General features: G+C 43.5%; 1 protein-coding gene across 8 annotated transcripts in view; it reads right to left on the bottom strand.

The window, feature by feature from the left end:
* Nucleotides 1–20,646, bottom strand: part of HECW1 (HECT, C2 and WW domain containing E3 ubiquitin protein ligase 1) — a 195,391-nt gene that overhangs the window by 157,947 nt on the left and 16,798 nt on the right. The window lies entirely within an intron of this gene.

Genomic DNA, 20,646 nt, shown 5'->3' with positions numbered 1-20,646 from the left:
CTCACTATATAAAAGGATCTGGCAACTTCTGTTTCAGTGTATCTGAAGAAGTGTGCATGCACCCGAAAGCTCATACCAAGAACTAACTTAGTTGGTCTTAAAGGTGCTACTGGAAGGAATAACCTTTAAAGTATCAAACAGAAATTCACACACCAACACTTTATTCTGAACCAAGTTTGGAATTTTCTATGGTTGAAAAAGGCTTGGGCACTTGGATAAATTGAAGTGGTTCATATTGATCAGAAAGTGAGACATGTTACAGTCAGCTAAATTTAGCTGCTGACTAGTTTGTAGCTGTGGTATCAGAAAAACAAAATTAACCAGTGATGTTCAGACTGTGTACTAGGAAATGCTGGGGTAACTACGTGAAAAAGTAGTATGGACAACAATCTTCTCTAAAAACACAGCTTATTCAGCACTACCCATCTTCTCCTGCAGCATCAGGAAAATAGGGGGTGTGTTCTAGGTAACACTCCCAGATCATGTGGGGTCATAGTGAGGTGGGGCTTCCTCAGCAGATGAAAGCTTTCCCCTGAAGGCTGTTAACCACTGGACTTCCTCAGCTGTCACCTTTGATGCTTCTCTTCCACCACCATTGCACTGCCCTCAACTTAAGAGCACATAATGGAGATGAAACAGGCATTTGTAGTCCTTCCTCTCCTTCTTAGAATATAAATTTATTTCTCCAAATGGTAGTGCCTTGATGACAGATTGATTTATGTACAAACCTTTCATTTCCCTAATACCCTCTGCTACAGCAGATGTTTTGAAAAGAAAAGTTGCAATGCTGGGTTTGCAAAATGTGTTAACTCATTACTATGCTATGGGGAGCAACATCTTCATTTGTATGGCAGTGGTGGACATTTTGCATCTATGCCATCATTGTCTGAGAATAACAGTTTTTTATTTTATTTTAAAGAAGAAAAACCAAGAATCAATATCTAAACACTGACACAAGTGCCTTTTCCAATGTAATTTTGATATACGTGTGTTACTACACAACATACATGCTTCTTTTCTCTTGAGACATTGTATGTGAAGTGGATAAGGAAGTTCCTGTGCTGAGTTTTTGGCTTTACGAAGCCCATTAAAATCCCATCTGAAACAAACAAACAAAAAAGTAAAGATCTCTTCTTACTCCCCAAGCAAAAGCCTCTGTCATCATGGTTTTGGCGGGGCAGGAGGTGCACGAGGACAGTACATTATGAGACCTGGGAGTATCCTGTGTGAGTGAAGCCAGCAGTGGAGAGGGGGAGCTCTCTTTAAGGTATTCACAGACCTGCCCCCAGAGCAAGCTTGAAGCTGTTCCAGGAAAGAGCATGGCCAGGTTGGGAAGCAAGCCTGGGCCCAGGGGTTCATTCTGGAGATCCTGAATTAAAAGGAGCTCAGGACTTGGAGGACTTGGATAGCTCCAAACACAGGTCAGACCAGCTTTCCTCCTGTTGAGAAGAGCAGATATTTGGGGATGGGGGCTCAATTCGGATCAGGATAAGGGCAAAGGGTTATGGTCACCCTACTCTATGGTCCTAATCCATTTTCTCTTTCCTCCCATCCAACCAACACTGTCTATTTATTTAAAGCTCCATTGGTTAGAATGTGGTGCTGAATAATGCCAAGGTTGCAGGTTTGATCCCTGTATGGGACAGCTGAATATTCCTGCATTGCAGGGTTTGGTTATTATTATTTTATTTATTGATGATGATAATAATAATAATAATAATAATAATAATAATAATAATTTATTATTTGTACCCCGCCCATCTGGCTGGGTTTCCACAGAGACCGAAAATACACTAAAATGTCACACATTAAAAACTTCCCTGAACAGGGCTGCCTTCAGATGTCTTCTGAATGTCAGGTAGTTGATTGACTGATTGAATTTATATATCGCCCTGTACCCGGAGGTCTCAGGGCAGTTTGACTAGATGATCCTCAGGGCTACTTCCAGCTCTACAATTCAGTTATTCTAAGTGTGCAGGGACAAAGACCACATATAGTTTGGCCCTTCAAATGTGAAAAAGGAAAATGACCTGCCCTCAGAGAAACCTCCTCCTGTGCTTGTGTGTCAGCAGCTGTTCTGGGCATTCCTCCAGAAGGGAAGAAGGCAAGCACAGACTCAACTAGAACTATAATGGGCACACTCATCAGCCTTTATTTGTTTTAATTCTTCATGTTGCACAGTTGGGGAATTGCTTTCTTAACATAATGTGAGACCAGATTATATTTAAAACTAAGAGACCAAAAGCAATAAATATAAAGTATATTTCTGGTGTGGACCATTTAAAATTCTCAATGTCACTTGCTGTTTGTTAGTTTGTTTTTCAGAATCAATTTGGATACACTACTAGGGCACTCTTGCTGATCCTTGGCAACATGTTACGATTTCAAATTTTAAAGATATATATTTTATAGCTCCTGAATGGACGGAGAGAAACCCAGGGCTGTGACACATTGAGATTTAAGGCAAAGATGCAATGAGCAGTCTCCCTTGAAACTAGACATGTTTTTAATGTTGCTGTATGATCAAATCACACATGATGCAGAGATGTTACAGAATTACCCACTCCCAGCAAAAGACGACTGGAAGGAAGGAAGGAAGGAAGGAAGGAAGGAAGGAAGGGCAAAGTAGTGATGCAGCGTGCAGCCTATTCTGTTGGCGACTGCTTCAGGCTCACTGGAGCCTTGAACTTATTTCTTTCAGCACTCGGGCAGGTCTCTTTCAGTTCACAAGAGTGATCCCATAATAAAAACAAGTCATTTATATTCCACCAAGCGTCTGCTTCTTTAAATACAGCTTTTACATAATGTATGCAATACCAAAATCATATTCAAGTGCAATACAGGATGTCTCAAAGCCAAAGTCCATCCAAATATTCCTCAGTTCAATAAAGAGAAAAGAATTTCTACAAGTATACTTGTTGCTAAAGGATAATCCACAGGCTGGAAAAAACCTGTCCACAAGCCCCCGGGAGTGTTCTAGCTTTGTTCTCAATCACTCAAAGTGCAGTGGCAGTGGCCCAGCTGTGTGACATCCTAAGCAGGACTCCAGCGACGAGATCACCAGATGCAAATCTCTGTGTTGAATGTTCTTCTCCCGTAAGCCCACAATGGAATGCTGAATTATACAGCTATAATTAATAAAGCTATATTTAAAGAAACAGATACTGGGTGGAATATAAATGGCTTATTTTTATAGTTGGTCTTTGAGAAGTTCTATATAATTGCATACAGAGTTGGGTGAGCTGTGGGACAAATACAATGGAGCATGTACATCTACAAATCCGAAAACTATTTTTTAGTTTTCCAATCACTCCTTTGATTTGAACTTGGACAGCTTTACAGCACAGTAATTGCTATTTTGGTAATGCTCCTTGAAGAAAAAATGAATGAAACCTGTCCGGTAAGCTCAGAGAAGCATCACTAGGAGCTTACATGCTGAAGGTTTCTCCTTATACTTGCTTCTATTGATACATGCAAATGCTCTACTGAGTCTTTTCAACATTTACTACAATTGGCAGTACTCAAAAATACTGTAGCGTTTTTGTGCCATCTTATGCTGATGTGCCTGTTAGCGTGGCTGGTAAGGCATACAAATAGAAACCTTTGATTGCACAAACACAAGCGAATAAGATAATTACAATCTGGCTCTGGGGAAAGCAAATGACAGCATTTGCAGTCCCAGTTTGAGTTTGTTCCCAAAGCAGTCAGTGGCGTATTAAAAGAAATTAAAACTAAGGTACTATAATCCTTTACAAAATTGTAAAAAGTTATTTGTAGTTCATTTTTCACCTTGAAAATTGTTAATTTCCTTACATTCTCACACAATGTAATATGTCCTTCCAAACTCCATTTTCTGTCTGTTTACATTGGAGAAGTTCCTTTAGCTTTAATGGTACAACTCTTCAGGGTGGGTTTTTTTTAACCTCTTGAATTGCTGCCTTTTGTTTAAACCACAGTCTCTGTGCAATGCAATCACAATTGCAAGTTCACACTATGATTACTACCATGTAGAGGACTGCATGGTTAAACACCTCTTCACACAGATTTCCTAACATTTATTCTCAAAAGCAGAACCGTCATGGATTTACTAAATATGAATAAAACCTGGCACACTCTGAGCATGTCTCCTGCTGCTGGGCATCCTGGATTGTCCATCTTGCAGAATGAGATATGGAGCACGGTGCACCTGATATTGTCCATGTCCATTGACGATGAACCTTTCAGGTATGCTTCACAAGGTTCAACATTTCAGCTTATGTTCCCAATCATATGAAACACTGTTTTTGTGGCCGCAAAGTATCTGTTGCATTCAGAATGAAAAACAGATTCACGGCAGCCTTGCTGCTAGGCAGTTTGTGTCAGTTCTTCAGAGTACGCTCAACTGCCACAAAACAACGTTGTGATGTGCAGAAGGAGTGAAAAACAAGTAGCACTATGCTGAGTATTAAAGTGGATTAAAAATTCCTGGATAGAAAGAACTTCATGCTAAAAATATGTCTCATTATCCAGCTTCTTTTTCATACAGACCTTAAAATGAAAATGCTAATATTCCTAGGAAGCCGAGATAAATTAAGGCAGCAACTCTGTGGCTGCTTGCCAATTAGAAGCCATCAACAGCATCCCCTTCTCCCATTTTTTGAAGTATTTAGAGCTACCTGCACTTCTGTTTATCTTAGATATTTATTTTTTTACATTTACATCCTGCCCAAGTGGACTTAAAACAGTCCTGAGAGTTTTTCTTTAACCAAAAGTAAATATGTAGCATCAGTTCTACCAACTTGTCAGCTGAGTTTCAAGTCTATATTTGAAATGGAAGATGCTCTTTGCACCTCATTCCTCCATTCAGTACTGTCTGTAATCTGTTCCAGCATGTCAGTTAAAGAACCAACAACATTTAGCAAGACCACAGCCTAATGTTTCTTTGTATTTTGCACTAGTTTGTGCTTAAATTACCATCTTTATGACTGAAGTGTATCACAACTGCTCTGGGGTTACCACGTGTTCAAGTTGTTGCCATAGTGACAATTATCAGTAGGTGTAAAAAGCAGTACACATTCTCCTCCTAGCCTTAGAGCCAAGAAGAGCCATCTGAAGTATAAGAAGCCAGGTGTTCCAAGATCCCTTATACTGTGCACAGTAGGTAAGAGACATGCTGGATAGCAGAAGAGCCCTGCTTGATTAGGCCAAAGGCCCAGCTGGCCAACCAGGTGCCTGTGTGAAGCCCACAAGCAGGAGGACTGCAAAGAGACAAGGGGAAGCTATGCCACAAGAGGCAACAGAGGTACCAGGGAATCTGGCAAGACTTCATTGACCCTCGTCAAAGATAAACCACTCACTTTTCACGGCCTCCTTGCCCCTTTCACCGCTACCCAAAGCTATCATAACAGATACATTTTCATCCCTCTCATGGGGAAAAGAAATCTGGGGAAAACTGGGGAGGGAATTAGACTGGAGAGGAAGCAGGTAGGTGCCATTGGTGAAGTTTGCCTGACTTTGCAATTTGCACTGCATTGCTTCTTGCCCAGTGGAACCCTGTTTCAAATGCTCTTAAAGTAAGTTGCAGAGTCCCCATTGCTTTCCATTAGGGGAAACAAAAGGTACATGCATGAAATCAGCTGGTGAAAGCAGTGGCGTAGCGTGGGTTGTCAGCACCCGGGGCAAGGCAAGTAATTTACACCCCCTAACCCGTGGATTTGTGCCCCCTAACCCGTGGATTTGTGCCCCCTAACCCTAACCCCCAGATGTTGCGCCCGGTGCGGCCGGCCCCCCTGCACCCCCCACGCTACGCCACTGGGTGAAGGGAAGCTGTCCCCCCTCCCCGAAAAGACCCTGTTGCCCCAAGGGTCCATGACAAGGATGGTCTCCCATCCTCTAGTCCCTTTTGTGAATGCACTGTGATTCCCCTCCCCAATATAAAACAATGGCGACAGAGTCTTCAGTGGTTTGCATCCAGGGAAAGAAAGAGTATCTGCACAGGTATGGTGGGGGAGGGGAAGCCTGCTTCCCCACCAGGGGCACTTGGGGCAAGAGGGTCCCTCTTGGGGGTGGGCTCCATCCAAATCACTGATTTAGGGGCTACAGACTTTCTTTCTTTGCATGTTTAAGAACTTCACTGAAATAAATCATTTTCCAAAATAATCTGGGGGAAATTGAAAGAACGAAATCTGAATTAATTAAAATATGAAAGCTTTGCAAAAGAAATTACAAAAAAATAAAAAATAAAAAATAAAAAGTGAGGTGAGCATTCTTCCAGAGCTAATTGCTTTTGTTGCTTAGCCAAAACCAGAGTGTCATCCTTTGGGAGAAAGTAAAAAATCAACTATAGCAACCACAGATTTTGCCAATTTAATTTCCAAACTTTTTGTCTTTCTTTTTCTTTTCTTTCTTTCTTTCTTTCTTTCTTTCTTTCTTTCTTTCTTTCTCTCTTTCTCTCTTTCTCTCTTTCTCTCTTTCTCTCTTTCTCTCTTTCTCTCTTTCTCTCTCTTTCTCTCTTTCTTTCTTTCTTTTCTTTTTGCTCTAGCACTTTATAATGGGGCAAGGTGCACATTTCCTCAACATCATCCTGTAAATCAGGGGCAATAATAATCATTGCCAGATGAATCTTTATCTGGATTTGGAAAGACTCTTTACTTGAGCTAGTGAAATTGTGTATCATAAAGTTTGAGAATTGCTGCTTTAGATGTGATTTTATTGCTGACAAACAGCATACTATCCTCCAGGGAGTGTTATCATCTTTCTAACTGGCTGTTTTCCAAAACACGCACCAATGATATCTCTCTGGGGTATTATTAACTTTTGGGGAGGATCCCCATGGCTAAAAGAAAACATTTTGAGAACATTTTCAAAACCTAATGGCTAAAATCAATACCAGCTCCAGCTGGCTACAGCACAGCTCAAGGGCATGGATACTCCAGTTAGAGGACATCCATTTCATTTCTAAAGCCCTCCAGAAGACTCCTTCCTCCCCACAAACCTGTGAAAATGAGACTCATGAGCAAGACAAATCAGTGTTGAAATTCTACTTCATACTGTATTAATACTAGCACTCTGACAAACAGGCTATGAGATCCTCCATCCCCTCTCCTCTTTTTCACAAATTCCTCCACCCCCCTAACCCCATCCCCACCTGTCTCATGAGCCTTAACAGAAATTAATATTGGCACCTATGTTAACCATGGTTAATGCTAAGTAGCAGTCCTTCTTGCCTGGCATACAAAACCAGGGTTACCTAACCCTGGGTAGTTACAGATAGGTAGCCGTGTTGGTCTGCCATAGTCAAAATAAAAAAAATCCTTCCAGTAGCACCTTTAAGACCAACTAAGTTAGTTCTTGGTATGAGCTTTCGTGTGCATGCACGAAGAAGTGCAAGCACGAAGAAGGTATCTGAAGAAGTGTGCTTGCACACGAAAGCTCATACCAAGAACTAACTTAGTTGGTCTTAAAGGTGCTACTGGAAGGATTTTTTTTATTTTAACCCTGGGTAGATTCACAACAGTTAACGTAGGCTCCAGTATAACAAATGCAGTTAAGGCTAGTAGGAAAAATGGGGGGGGGGGGATTTGTGCCGGAGGGTGGGGGTGGAAGGTGCTCAGGAACCAATTGCCTCCATCTTGTTCTGTTTTTCCAGCATCCTATGGACATTTGGTTGGTTGCTATAGGAAAGAGTGTGCTGAGCATATGGAGCCGTGGTGCGATCCAACATTTTTGCCTCAGTGAGTTACTTTTTATGTTAGCACTATTGAAGGGTAAAAGTGCAACATCCACTGTTTTATTCTGTAACAACGAATGGCTTTTTGTGGAAAGCTCCAAAGAAAAATCACATCAAAAATACAAGATCAACATTACAGATATTCCCTTTGGTATATTACAGCCATTGAAAATGCAGACAGGAACTCCATATGGTAAATAGATTAAGGAAGGGTTATGTACAGGGTTACTGTTGTACATACAGATAAGGAAAGAAGAAAGGAGAGAGAAATGAGAAACAGAAGTTTGGGTTACTGAACATTTATAGAACATAATTTAAAAAATTTAAAAAATTCCAGTAGCACCTTAGAGACCAACTAAGTTTGTTCTAGGTATAAGCTTTCGTGTGCATGCACACTTCTTCAGAAAGCTTATACCCAGAACAAACTTAGTTGGTCTCTAAGGTGCTATGGGACAATTTTTAAAAATTTTTATTTATTTCAACTGCATCAGACCAACACGGCTACCTACTTGAATTTATAGAACATGTTATGTTGAATTATAAGCAATATAATTGAACTCTATAGGAAAGAATCCTCAGAATGAAGTTCTGAAGGTTCCTTGCCAAGAACTAAATAATTCCTTGGCTAGAATATAGCTTTTCAAATGACTACTACATGACTAATCACTAAATTAGACTGACTTCACTTGCAAAGCAGGTTAAACCAGGCATAGGCAAACTCGGCCTTCCAGATGTTTTGGGACTACAACTACCACCATCCCTAGCTGACAGGACCCGTGGTCTGGGATGATGGGAGTTGTAGTTCCAAAACATCTGGAGGGCCGAGTTTGCCTATGCCTGGGTTAAACAGTTGCAGGCCCAGTCGCACTCAGATTAGACTAAGGATCCAACCCATTGCCCTTTTCCACCAGCAAGTTGTGAGAATTGCCATGAGGTAGGCAAAACCACCACACCAGCCCAATTTGTCTGCAGGCAAATTCTTCCCTGGCCCCAAATACGGCAACCGAGTGCAATGGAAGGAGATTTACCTTTCTTTTCTTCTGGATCAAAGTATCAGGACACCCCAGTAAAGGGGTCCAAGGGGAAGGATTCTGTCTGTATGCCCAGACAGGGGCAATGGGCCCTAGAACTCCCCAAATGGAGGGGTTGCCTGAATTTGATGTGCCTCATATGGGAATCTTTATCTTAGGATTGACCCTGATGAAGTAATCAGCCAGCAATCTTGCTGATTGATTCAGGATACGTAGCCAATGCCTACTGACATCTGTAATCAATAAACCTGTGGCCATTTTGGATCCCAAAATGTTGTCATGTCATTTATTGCTTCCGGTGCCTCCACCGCAGCGACCTCAGCTGCCCACACAAAGGTCGGGTAGGAGCAGACACCCTGTGGCAGCATAGCAGCTATTAAAAAGAGATTAATTACTGAAACATATTGATGAGAAAACTCACTTTACTATCTTCTAGAGCAAGGCAATGTTGGGTTTTCAACACTGTGGTGTATCGCTGGTGTGGGGAGCAGGTGAGCTACCTTGCCCACCTCCCCGCCCCCCATGGACCAAGCGGCAGTAGCCAAGTGCACAAAAACTGCCAGGCTCTGTGCGTTTGACTGCCTTCACCTTTGCCCGTGCGAGTGTGCTCTTTCCTCCAGTGGGGGGCCGTTTCCCAGGAGGAATGATGCAGCCCACCCTTCCGGGCAAAGTCCGCAAAACACGGGGTGCAAGCCCAACCTATCCGTGCCTTGCAGAGGGAGGCTACTGGAGGCTGCTGGTGAGTGCTGGGCCTGCCAGCAGCATCAAATAGCCCCTACACTGCCTGGCTGCCTTCCACTGGGAGGGTGGGCTCCGTCTTTCTGGGAGGAAAGGTGCAGCACACCCTCCCAGAGAAGACAGCCAGGAGGGGTCAGGCTGTCTCCTACTCCCATGCAAGCAGGAGCAGTGTCAAGGCTCTCCCAGCTGGGGAGGGGGAGCACTTTAATGGAGCCCCCATCCTGCCACTGGCTTGTGCAAGTTGGTGGTGGGTTGGGGGCTCCGTAAAAGTGCTTGGCTGAGGTGAGGGTAGCAGCGCGCTCCTCAGCCAAGCAGTTTAAAGAAGCAGAGGAAGGAACAAGCTGTATTGGCACCTCGCAGATTCAGCTTGATTCTCCCCCTGCTGGGGCAGAGCGCCATGGCGGTTTCACCATCTGTATATTGCTGGTGAAATCACCACCGCTTTTGTCCCTCTGCCTCCAGCTCCTGGCTGGTTTGTTTCTCCCTCAGCACACTGGGCACTGGAGGCAGAGGGACTCAAGAGCAGGGATGGTTTCACCAGCGATACACCGCTGAGTGAAGCTGTCATTGCAGTCTGCCCCCACATATACTGATATATCGCCCAGGCCTACTATCTTCTTGGAGATTCTGCCGTCTCACAACACATGGAAACACTGAATCACAGCTTTCGTTCCAACAGATCTATTGACAACTCCTTGGTCTGTAACACTCAACCCACATGAAACGTCAACACAGAGAAGAGCAGCGATTACAGAGAAAGAAAAAAAGGAAACAAGCAGAGAATGGGGAGTGTATTATTCTTCCAGCGCACTCAGTGCATGAACAGAATAGCAAACTTAACTGTGCAGTTGTATAGTAATTGGCATGTTCAGGTATCAATCATAAACAAAAATTGGGCATTTGAACTGCACTGGCATTTATATGAACATAAAAAAGCTGTTTCATAGTCAGGCTATTTTTTCACCTGGCCCAGCACAATCCCCAACAGAGATTCTCCAACACTTCTTCCCTGTCCTGTCACATCACATCCTTTTAGCTGGAGGTTATTTGGCTTGAAGCTAAAGACATTTATTATCAAGCAAAGGAGGATTATCTGCTCTTCTGTGCAATGTACCATAATCACTGTTACATATTTTTTTCAATTTCATCATGGCACCACCTGTACTGCATGCAAAGCCACTCTCCTTCACAGGAGGGCGGGCTTGCGTGCTGGCCTTGCACTCTCCCACTTAGCGGGGGCATGTCGAGTCCCCCGTGTCACTGGGGAGTCCCGGCCCGCATCACAGCTGCAGGCAGCCAATCCAGCTGGCTGGGGGGCGTGGTTTGCCGCATTTAAGCGGCCGCACAGCTGGGGACTCTTCCTTCAGCTTCCTGCTCCCGCAGATCTCCCACCCTTTCTTCTTGTGTTCGACACCTTGACCTTGCTATGGATCTTGGTTGGTCGCCTGTTGAGGGGGCCTGGTAGGAATTTTTCCACTTGGCAGATTGGCACCAGCCACTTGGTTTTTGCCTACCTTGTAGCTAATCGTCACAACTTTGTAAGGTTTGGAGATTAGGCATTGGAAAAGCTTGGTGGACGGGAGTAAGGGTATTCCATTAAGGGAATCCGGGGATCGTGGTTCCTGTCCAAAGCCTGGGTAGAGGCTAGGGCCATGAGGTTCAACAGCAACCTCCTCCATTATCTTCTGCACTTGCACTTGCCCTGTCAAAACAGGTTCCTGGGTTGGTTCCTGAATGGTTTCTATATGGGTATTCACCGTTTGTCCAAAGTTTTTAACTGCAACAGTCATCAAATCCATCTTCTCATGCATCTGCTCCAGCAAAGCGCTTGTCTTGCAAAAAGCAAGCACCAAAACTTCTTCTAAACACATTTTTATTCAAGGTCAGAGTCTGGTCTCATGATCCTAATCTTCACAGCTGTGAAATCCCCAGATCGACTCCAGCAACAATTTAACAAGCTCCCTCTAAAGGAGACAATTTCTATTTGTATCCATCTTTTGAAAGCAGGACCAACAAAAGAAAATTACTTTCATTTTTCAAATATTTTGTTTCTTTTGAATGCAAAAGGCAACATTGGCATCAATTTGTTTCTCTTTTTTAACTATCTGTCAAAAGACGTTCCATTCATAGTCAGTGAACTTCCCCATAAATTCCTGTCTCTGACACCCCGTTCCCAGGTTTGAGGTGGTGGAAATTTATCTTTCTTTACTCTCTCTCCTGCAGGCTTGAACAGTCAAAAATTCCCCCCCTTTTCTCCTGCTTCCAAGAGGAGCTTTGGTGATAATAACTGAAGGAAATTTAGACCTTTATATACGACTTTCCAGACTTTAGCTTGCAAAGTTTTTGCTTCAATCTATTTACAAAAACGGGAGGCGGACTTCCTGTTTAGAACCTTCCCGCTTCAGTGCCAAATTAAAATGTTTCTTAATCCAATTTTCCGTTCTACTCACGGGTACTTGTTTAAAGTCCAATTGTCCACAGGAAAAAGTCAGTGCTCTCCGGCAACGGCTATGCGGCTTCACTCCGTAAAAGTAGTGGTTGATTCAAAACACCCCGCATCGCTTCGGATCCCCAAAAAAGGGTTTCCCTGCGAGTAGGGGAGGCGCTCCTGGTGTCAGCCGAATCCCACGTTCCCAGGCTTCCTCCGCCTGGGATTTTTAAAGGGTCTCCGCCTTCGCCGCGGCAGCAAGACCCGATTTTCACGGAGCGGGTTCCTCTCGGTCAGAGGAACTCTGCCACTGCCGATGGTGCTTACCTGGAAGTCCTCCAATTCTATATCTCTTTATTGCCCCAAGATATAAACCCTGATATAACATATTCAGTCGCCAGATATTGTGCTGCTATGATTGACATACGTCGGAAGATGGTATGTACCACACAACTGAAGGTTTACATCTGCAAACATTTATATTCTGCTTGACTTAGATCCCTTATGTGTTTTTATCTTATCCTGGTCTGTCGTATCTGAGAGAATGAGTATGAGTACCCCTTACTTTTACAGCTGCCCTCTTGCCTATTTATCAGGCTCTACTTGTGTTTGTAGGTGCTTTTACCTTATGCTGGCCTATGGGCGTAATAAAGATTTGACTTGATACCTTTCCATCTAACCTACCTAGCAAGGCTGAGGGGAGTTTAAAATGGAGTAGCCCCACACGTATCACCTTTCCTTTCTTGTTCAGTCTGCTCCTAATTCATGTGCTGTTGGCAGATGCTCTCCAACTTGCCTCCCCACGCCTTCTGCCATATGGCTTTGCATATTTGGAACAGTCTAACCCACTTTCTTTCACAAGCCACCCCTCCCACACATCCCTCAAAACCCATTTCTTCTTACAGACTTTCCTGAACTGTCACAACTATCTTTTTCTTTTATGGTGTTGTCAGCTGTCAGTTAACCTTTCCCTATCCTAAACACTCAGTGCTTAATTTCAGTTGTAAGGCTTTGTGAATTTAGGTGCTCGATAAATATTCCTTTCTCAGAGGGCTGCATGTGCGCCTCAGTTCCAAAGAAGGGGATGAGAAATGCAGAATGTGGTATTAGGTTCCTGAGGATCTAATTCAAAAAGCAAAATGTAATTCTCAATTTATTCCTTTCTCTCAATGAAAGATAGATTAACCTTGCTCAATGTGCTTTATATCCAAAACATCAGTTACACAGATCCACAGAAATTGGATGGAAACATAGGAAGTATTTATCCACGTTGACATCACTGATGCTCATGGATAGTTAAAAATGTGACTAACTTCTTCTGGATCCAACTCACATCCAAAACCACAAGTAAATCACAGTATATATATAAAAAAGCTCATAGTATCAAGCAGTACCAAATACCAACATTAAGCACTTGAATCCAATTCATCAGTTCAAGATTTTACCCCCTGTAGTTCCAAGATGACTGAAATTGTGTGCTAAAAGCTCAGGGAGGCAGGAAGATGGCTGGATAAGCTTTCACAGTGGTTGGGGTTGGGACTTCGGTGTTCTCCATGGCTTCCTTCCCTTCCCCACTATTAAATTAAGCAAAAAGAGCACAAATTGCAAAATAAATTTTGCAGTATGAAAAATATGCAAATTTGCTCAATGCAGGTCACACATTTAAGCTTTTCTTAGCAGAGCATTTGGCTTGCCTGGTCACAGAATTGTATGCTGTGAAATATGTGAGTGGGTCATAGAGTGGAAACTTAAAACCATTTAATTCCAGTGCAAGCTACATTTTCTCTAACATTACTTTCAAACCAACCTAAATGAGTTTTAACCCATGTACCATGAAAACAAAGAAGCTTGCTTTGATGATGTGTCTGCTGAGTTACACATGGGGCACTTTACAGGGACACGTGGGGCAAGGTATTATTACAGAGCTTTAAATATTTATTACGGCCATAGGCCCATACAGATAAAAAACAAGACATAAATAACAGCTTGTGCACGTGGGAAAAAACAGCCGCTAAAACATCACTATAACAATAAAATACTGTAAGATGGAATGACATACTGCGCCTTAATTAGCTTGTAGTGCACCTTGGCAGCGCTTTTGGGTAAGGACAGCGACCAGAAACCTAGCCACTCTCAGGGTCGTATGGATATCCTTATCCTGCAGGATTTGGGCAAGGTGGAATTTTGGTGGGGTACCCTCTAGCTTCTGTATGATTGATCCCAACAAATTTGCTCGTGGCACATTAAACAAGGGGCAAGTAAACATAATGTGCTGAAGCGACTCCGGCGTCTCCTTATCACATACACACATGGCGGAGGCTTGGCCCTTTGAGAATCTATGTCTCAGGACATTGGAGGGAAAAACGTTAAACCTCGCTTTGGTGAAGGCCAGCCTATGGGCAACAGTCGAAAGGGAGGAGAGGTATGATGGAACGCAGTAAGTTAAAGTGATACCAATGTTCTGGGGCGAACAAACACCTCCCCCCAGCGAATAATTTCGCTGTAAATCGATGTCATCCAGTCTTTGGCGGATCAGTCTTTGAGCAGTGATTTGATCTAGTTTTAGGGAATCTAAGGGAGAGATTCCATAGCTCAAGAGTTTGGCATGAATTCTACTAGTCCAAAGGCTGGAGAATTCATCTCGCCATAAGCACTGGACAAGATAATGGTCTGGTAATCTATGCCACAATGATAACCAATAATTGAAGACTTGCTTCCACAGGCAAGTTTCTAAGGATGCGATCTTCAATTCTAGTCGCATGGCTGCGTTGCTTACGCACAGGGGGAGCATTAGGAGCCGACGTAGGAATTGGTTTTGCAGAGTCTCAAGAGGAGCAAGATCTGTCATCACGGCCCAGAGCGGGGCAGCATAAGCTAGCACGGGAACCACTTTTGCCTTGAACACCTTTAGGGCCGAGGGAACATGCAAAGCTCCATCCGAAAAGAAAAATCGGAGGAGCGCATATGACAGAGTTTTGGCCTTGTTAAGTAGGTGTTGAATTTGTGCTTTCCACCCCAAATTGTATTGAAAAATAACTCTAAGTATTGAAATTTTAGGACTTGCTCTATTTTTGCTCCACCAAGCTTCCATTCGTATAATCTCCGACTTCTGGCGAAAATCAGAATCTTAGATTTAACATGGTTGATGGTTAATTGGTTGAGTTGACAATACGTGGCAAAGATCTTCAGAGCTCTGGTTAGTCCAACACGTGTATAAGATAGAATTACCGCGTCATCCGCGTATAAAAGGAGTGGACAGCGGTAATCCGCTAGTCTAGGCGCATGTGTACTTGGAGATGAGTTGACTAGGGGTGCTCGCATGTCGCTGATGAATAGGTTGAATAGGCAGGGAGCCAATATACATCCTTGGCGCACTCCCTTGTTTATTGGTATCGAATTTGTGAGGTCGCCCGCAGGAGTAAGTCTCACTCTGGCAAGGGTACCTTCGTGGAGCTGACTTATAAGCCATAAGAGTCTTCTATCGATGCCCTGTTTCGCAAGTTTCTCCCAAAGAATATTTCTAGGAACGCTGTCAAAGGCTGCCTTAAGATCTAAGAAGGCAGCACACAGGTAGCCCCGGGGAGGGGAGGAGTACTTCCATGCCAGATGGTAAAGAACTATCGCATGATCAGTTGTAGAGCGTTTAATTCTGAACCCTGCTTGTTCGTGGCCAATCTGGTTAGTCTCATCTACCCATCGCAATAGTTTCGTCAGCAAAAAGCTGGCATAGATTTTCCCTATGATCGAAAGGAGGCTGATGTTACGGTAATTTTCCGGCTCCATTGGAGAACCTTTTTTATGAATTGGTACTATAATGGCCTCCTTCCATATTTTGGGGATGAGTCCAGAAGCGTTGATTGCGTCGAAGGTTTTGGCCAAGATGCCAGCCCACCATTTTGGGTGTAGTTTGATGGCTTCAGCAGGGATCAGGTCGGGCCCTGGGGCTTTGCCCGATTTCAGAGCAAAGCAGCTTGTTCCAATGTAATGGCTTTTAAACGAGAACCTGAATATGAACATGATCTTTTAAAAGGGAATTAAATGGGGAAAGTTAAGTTCTTTAGTCTTTCCCCATCAGTCAAAGAATGCACGTGACTAAAACAGTCTCTCCTCTATCGTAGCTTCCCCACTGTTTGATAGTGTGAAGTTGTAATCTCTTGCTTGTGAAAATCTTAAGTTGCCATGGAAACTAACATGGGTTGCCATGGAAATTGCTATGTCCAATTCAGTACTGCATCTTCAGAGGCTGAGGCTGGAAAGAAACAGCAAGCCAAGCACAAATGTATGTAGTGACATAGTAACAAATCCAGTAAGGGCTGTTTCCCATATGACCTAAGGGGCTCTGGGAGGGGGGAGAATTCGTATGGCTGAGCACAGAGCCGACACACCCGCGAGGAAAGGTGACTGCCTCAGGCAGCAGGGTCCACCAGGGCAGCAAATCCCGATGCCAATCTTTCTTGCCCCACCTTGTTCCTGATGTAGATCTTCCCTGACCTTTTCTTCCCTGACCTTTTATTCCTTGACCTTTTCTTCCCTGGTAGGGAGTGAGGGGAGCATCCTATTGAGGTCTGCCTCAGGTGCCCACATGTCTTGGGCTGGCCCTGCCTGAGTGAATATTTTGCCTCCTGGGGGAGGAGGGTTATTGGTTTGTTTTGTTCTTCTTCTTGTTTTTATTATGTATTTTGTGTTGTTGTTTTTTGTATTCTTATACTGTGAACAACCCTGAGATCTACAGATGAAGAGTGGTATACGAATTTAAATAATAACAACAATAATAACACTATCTTTGCAAAGTATACAGTATCTTCAGTTTAGTAAAGACTCGCCTCTTTATCCTGGCCTTTGAAAACTGAAGAACTCATTTTGGTGTCCTCCCTGTAATGAGCTATATGGAATTATTGTTTTGGGATTTTATGGGTCGTGTTGGGTGTTCTTTTATTGTTCTGGCTGCACTGTGTTTTTAAATGCTGCAATCCATTCTGGGTCCTTCTGGTAAGAAGCATAACAAACAAACAACAAACAAACATGTCCTAGGTATAAAGGGCCTGAGTGCTAAACTACACATGACAATGATTTAGAATCATAGGAAGCAAAGCAGATACTCAGCCACAGAACTACATCTGTTCCCAACCAAGCACAAGCGCTGTATCCCCCAATCACATGTAAGGATAAGGAATACGCAGGCAAGGGGTGATGGACTTGAAGCATGGCCCCTTCCAGCTCCTTCTCTCCTTACAGGCTTAACTTCCATTACTGAAGCCCAGATAGGGGAAATGGCTTCAGAGGAAATGGCTTCAGGGGGTGCACTGCCAAGGGTTGGGGAGCCATCAGAAGGGGAATAATTCAATGGCCCTCACCTGCACAACCCTTTTGTGCTTTCAGTCACACTCCTCCACCACCACCCCACAACCCTCTTTAAGACATGGATCTATCACCCTCATGTGAAGTTGGACCTTAAGACTGAGGCAGGTCAAAGGCAAAAGGGTAGTGAAAACTCCAGTACTTTCAGCTGCCACTTCACACTTGCCTCTAAAATGTGATTTTGCAGTCTAAATAAATGCAGTGCTTTGCCATAGAGGTGGATTGGAGTTCATGACACACTAACAAGGATGCAAATAATTTTGTACACCTTGTTGGCAATGGTAATGAGATGGGACTATTAACAGATGTAGTTCAGATTTCCAAAATGTGGGTCACAAGGCCCCACTAGCAGGGCTCACCAGAACTCAGTTCTGGCACCTCTCAGGTGGGCGCCATTGCCATCATAAGAGAACGAGGGAGGTGTTCATGGTGAGTTCCGGCACCTATTTTTCTAGAAAAATAGCACTGCCCACTAGGATTACCAAAACAGAGAGGATGGAAGACATGGACTGCTGAGGGTGCAGTTATCTGAGACCAGAGATAAAGTCACATGTTGAACACAGGAACTAAAGTAATAACTGCAGGATGGTTCATATGAGAACACAGGAACTAAAGTAAGAGAATAACTGTAGGAAGGTTCATATGAGATACTGTAAGCAGGACTGTGAAAAAACACAAAAGAGCTGAACAAGTGTGGGGGCGAGGAAGACCCAGGTATTCAGCTCTGTTGGGCACAGATGTATTCTCGTAAAGTCTGAGTAGTGCTGATCTAAACTTTGCCCAGGGCCCCAAACCTTCTATGTTTTTGCAATGAAAACCAACCAAGCAAGCTGAGCTACCACTTCACAAGTGACAGACTGAGACAAACTGATAGGAATTCTCCCAAGGACACCAACTCAGCAATGGACTTTGAAAGCAGGCAAGGGTGCAGCTGTCTACTGTGGACCTCTCCTGCTCCCTTTCTGACAATACAACAAATACAACTAAAACTTTAAAAAGTGTATGCCTACTCAACTACACTTGCGAAAGCTGCAAGAATGGGACACTTTGAGAAGAACAGTGTTCGCCTTTAAAAAAATGAAAAGAAAAAAAACTTGATCTTTTTTGCTTATTTGTATAAGTTAAAGCACCATGGAATCATAGAATTGTAGAGTTGGAAGGGATTCTGAGAGTCATCTGGTCCAACGCTCTCCAATGCAGGAATCCTGCAAACAGCTGTCCCTGGGTGGATTTGAACTACCAACCTTCTGGTTAACAGCCAGATGCACTGACCCATTGCGCCAAGAGTTTGCTAGAGGGAACCACTACAATCACAAAGTAATTGCTTCCACTGCATTCCCACGCTTAGCTGTATGTGCACAGCCAGTAAAAGTGATAGGTAGATCAAAGTACGACAAGCACCTTCTTTACAGTGTTGCAGGAGCAAGAAAAATGCACACACAGAATTCAGACATAAAACTACCAACTGACAAGCGTCCCGATTCCTCAGCAGAAAAAATAACTCCCCTTTACAGCAGTGATCACTGCTATTGAAACACCTGTCTCTTTGCATATACTTGTTAGCATAGCTAGCACTGGCAGTGTGCCATCAGCCCGCAGTCCTACCAAACACTGGAGCTCCAACTTGCATCATGGAGCAGTCTGAACCTCACCTCTCTGCTATGAGCATCCGGTAGCATTTAATGCGTAATAATAATAATTTTATTATTTGTACCCTGCCCATCTGACTGGGTCTCCCCAGCCACTCTGAGCAGCTTCCAGCATATACAGAAACATAATAAAACATCAAACATTAAAAACTTCTAAAGGTTATACATGTCTTTTAAAGAATATGTAGTTACTCATCTTCTTGACATCTGATGGGAGGGTGTTCCACAGGGTGGGTGCCAGCACCAAGAAGGCCCTCTGCTTGATTCCCTGTAACTTCACTTCTTGCAGTGAGGGAACCGCCAGAAGGCCCTGGGTGATGGACCTCAGTGTCCAGGCTGAACAATGGAGGTGGGGGACACTCTTTTAGGTATACAAGACCAAGGCCGTTTAGGGCTTTAAAGGTCAGTACCAACACTCTGAATTTCATATAGAGGCCTGGATTCACAAAGGGTAAAATTGTGCGCACACACCCTTCAAGAAACTGGGGGGAGCTCACACAGACTGGACCATCCAGCACACCAGTTCCAAATATACTACCTAAGTCACAGTCAGGGGAAGGGGCATGCTCTCACTTCACAAAAGTAGAAAAGCACATCACTCAATACATGTCTGAAAACAAGCTTTATTGTCATTATGATCCATCTGTGATACACACAACTATGGAACGGGATTTTATTTAAAGTGTGATCTATCATTTAAGTATTATAATCTTGACCCATACAAAATTTCTGGTCATCCTAAACTTACGACAACTTCAAAACCTAGCTGCATAATGTACCCCTTTCTCTCTCTACTCATTCTCAAAACTGGGTAGTTTTGAAATCATCGAGGTGTTCCACATAATTAAAACTGAAATGCCAGTCATTTGCCCATTGTCAAAATAGACCTATTTAGTGCAATGAGCAATTTCCCACAAAAAGGAAGCTATTAGAATAATATTTCTAAGTTTTGCGATGGCTTTCTGGCAGTCCATAATAGGTCATTTTTAATTCAATTTCATCCTTTTTAATTAACTCTTCCCAGAGGCATCATCACTGGGGGATTATTTCCATTTGAATATTTCATTGTATATTTCGAAGCAGACTGACTAGGCAAATGAGACCATCGTACTCTTTCTTCCATCAGCTACAGCAGCCTTTGACAACCTGGTGTCCTCCAGATGTTTACCATCAGTCCCAGCCAACACAGCCAACATCTGGAGGGCACCAGGTTAGCGTAGACTGAGTTGGACCATGTTGCCCTAACCCTCAAAGAAAAAGTGCCTTTGGAAGAAAGACAATGATAACAAGTTTATTATCTTAATGCACACACTGAGCATTCCGCGCAAGAACCACTATGCAAGAGGGCAACTAGAAGTGGAGAAATGGTGCACGATTTACAATTTAACTTCATTTTTCACCCTTCAGAGTTATGGACTTGTAACTCACCAAAAGGCATCAGGGTGCCCTCTCCCCTCTGCAATAAAGGGCCCCACAAGGAAGGGGTAAAAACTTTATTTATTCTGATTTAATGTGAAAGCAGGAGCCAACTCCAGTGGCCATGGGTGCTTGGGCACCCACAATAATATAATTGTGGGTGCTGGGCACCCACAAAGTCAATGAGAAAAGCTGGCAGGCGGCAGCAGTGATGCTGCTTCCAAGAGAAAGGCATTGCAGTTCCACCCTTCACATCCAGTAAGCAAGGCACCCTTTTCGGGGGGGGGCTCAGATACAGAGGCAGATTCTCTCTGCCTT

This window comes from Podarcis liolepis (genome assembly GCF_965112155.1).
Source record: "Podarcis liolepis genome assembly, chromosome: 12".
NCBI lineage: Eukaryota > Metazoa > Chordata > Lepidosauria > Squamata > Lacertidae > Podarcis > Podarcis liolepis.
This window is presented reverse-complemented; position numbering and strand designations above follow the sequence as displayed.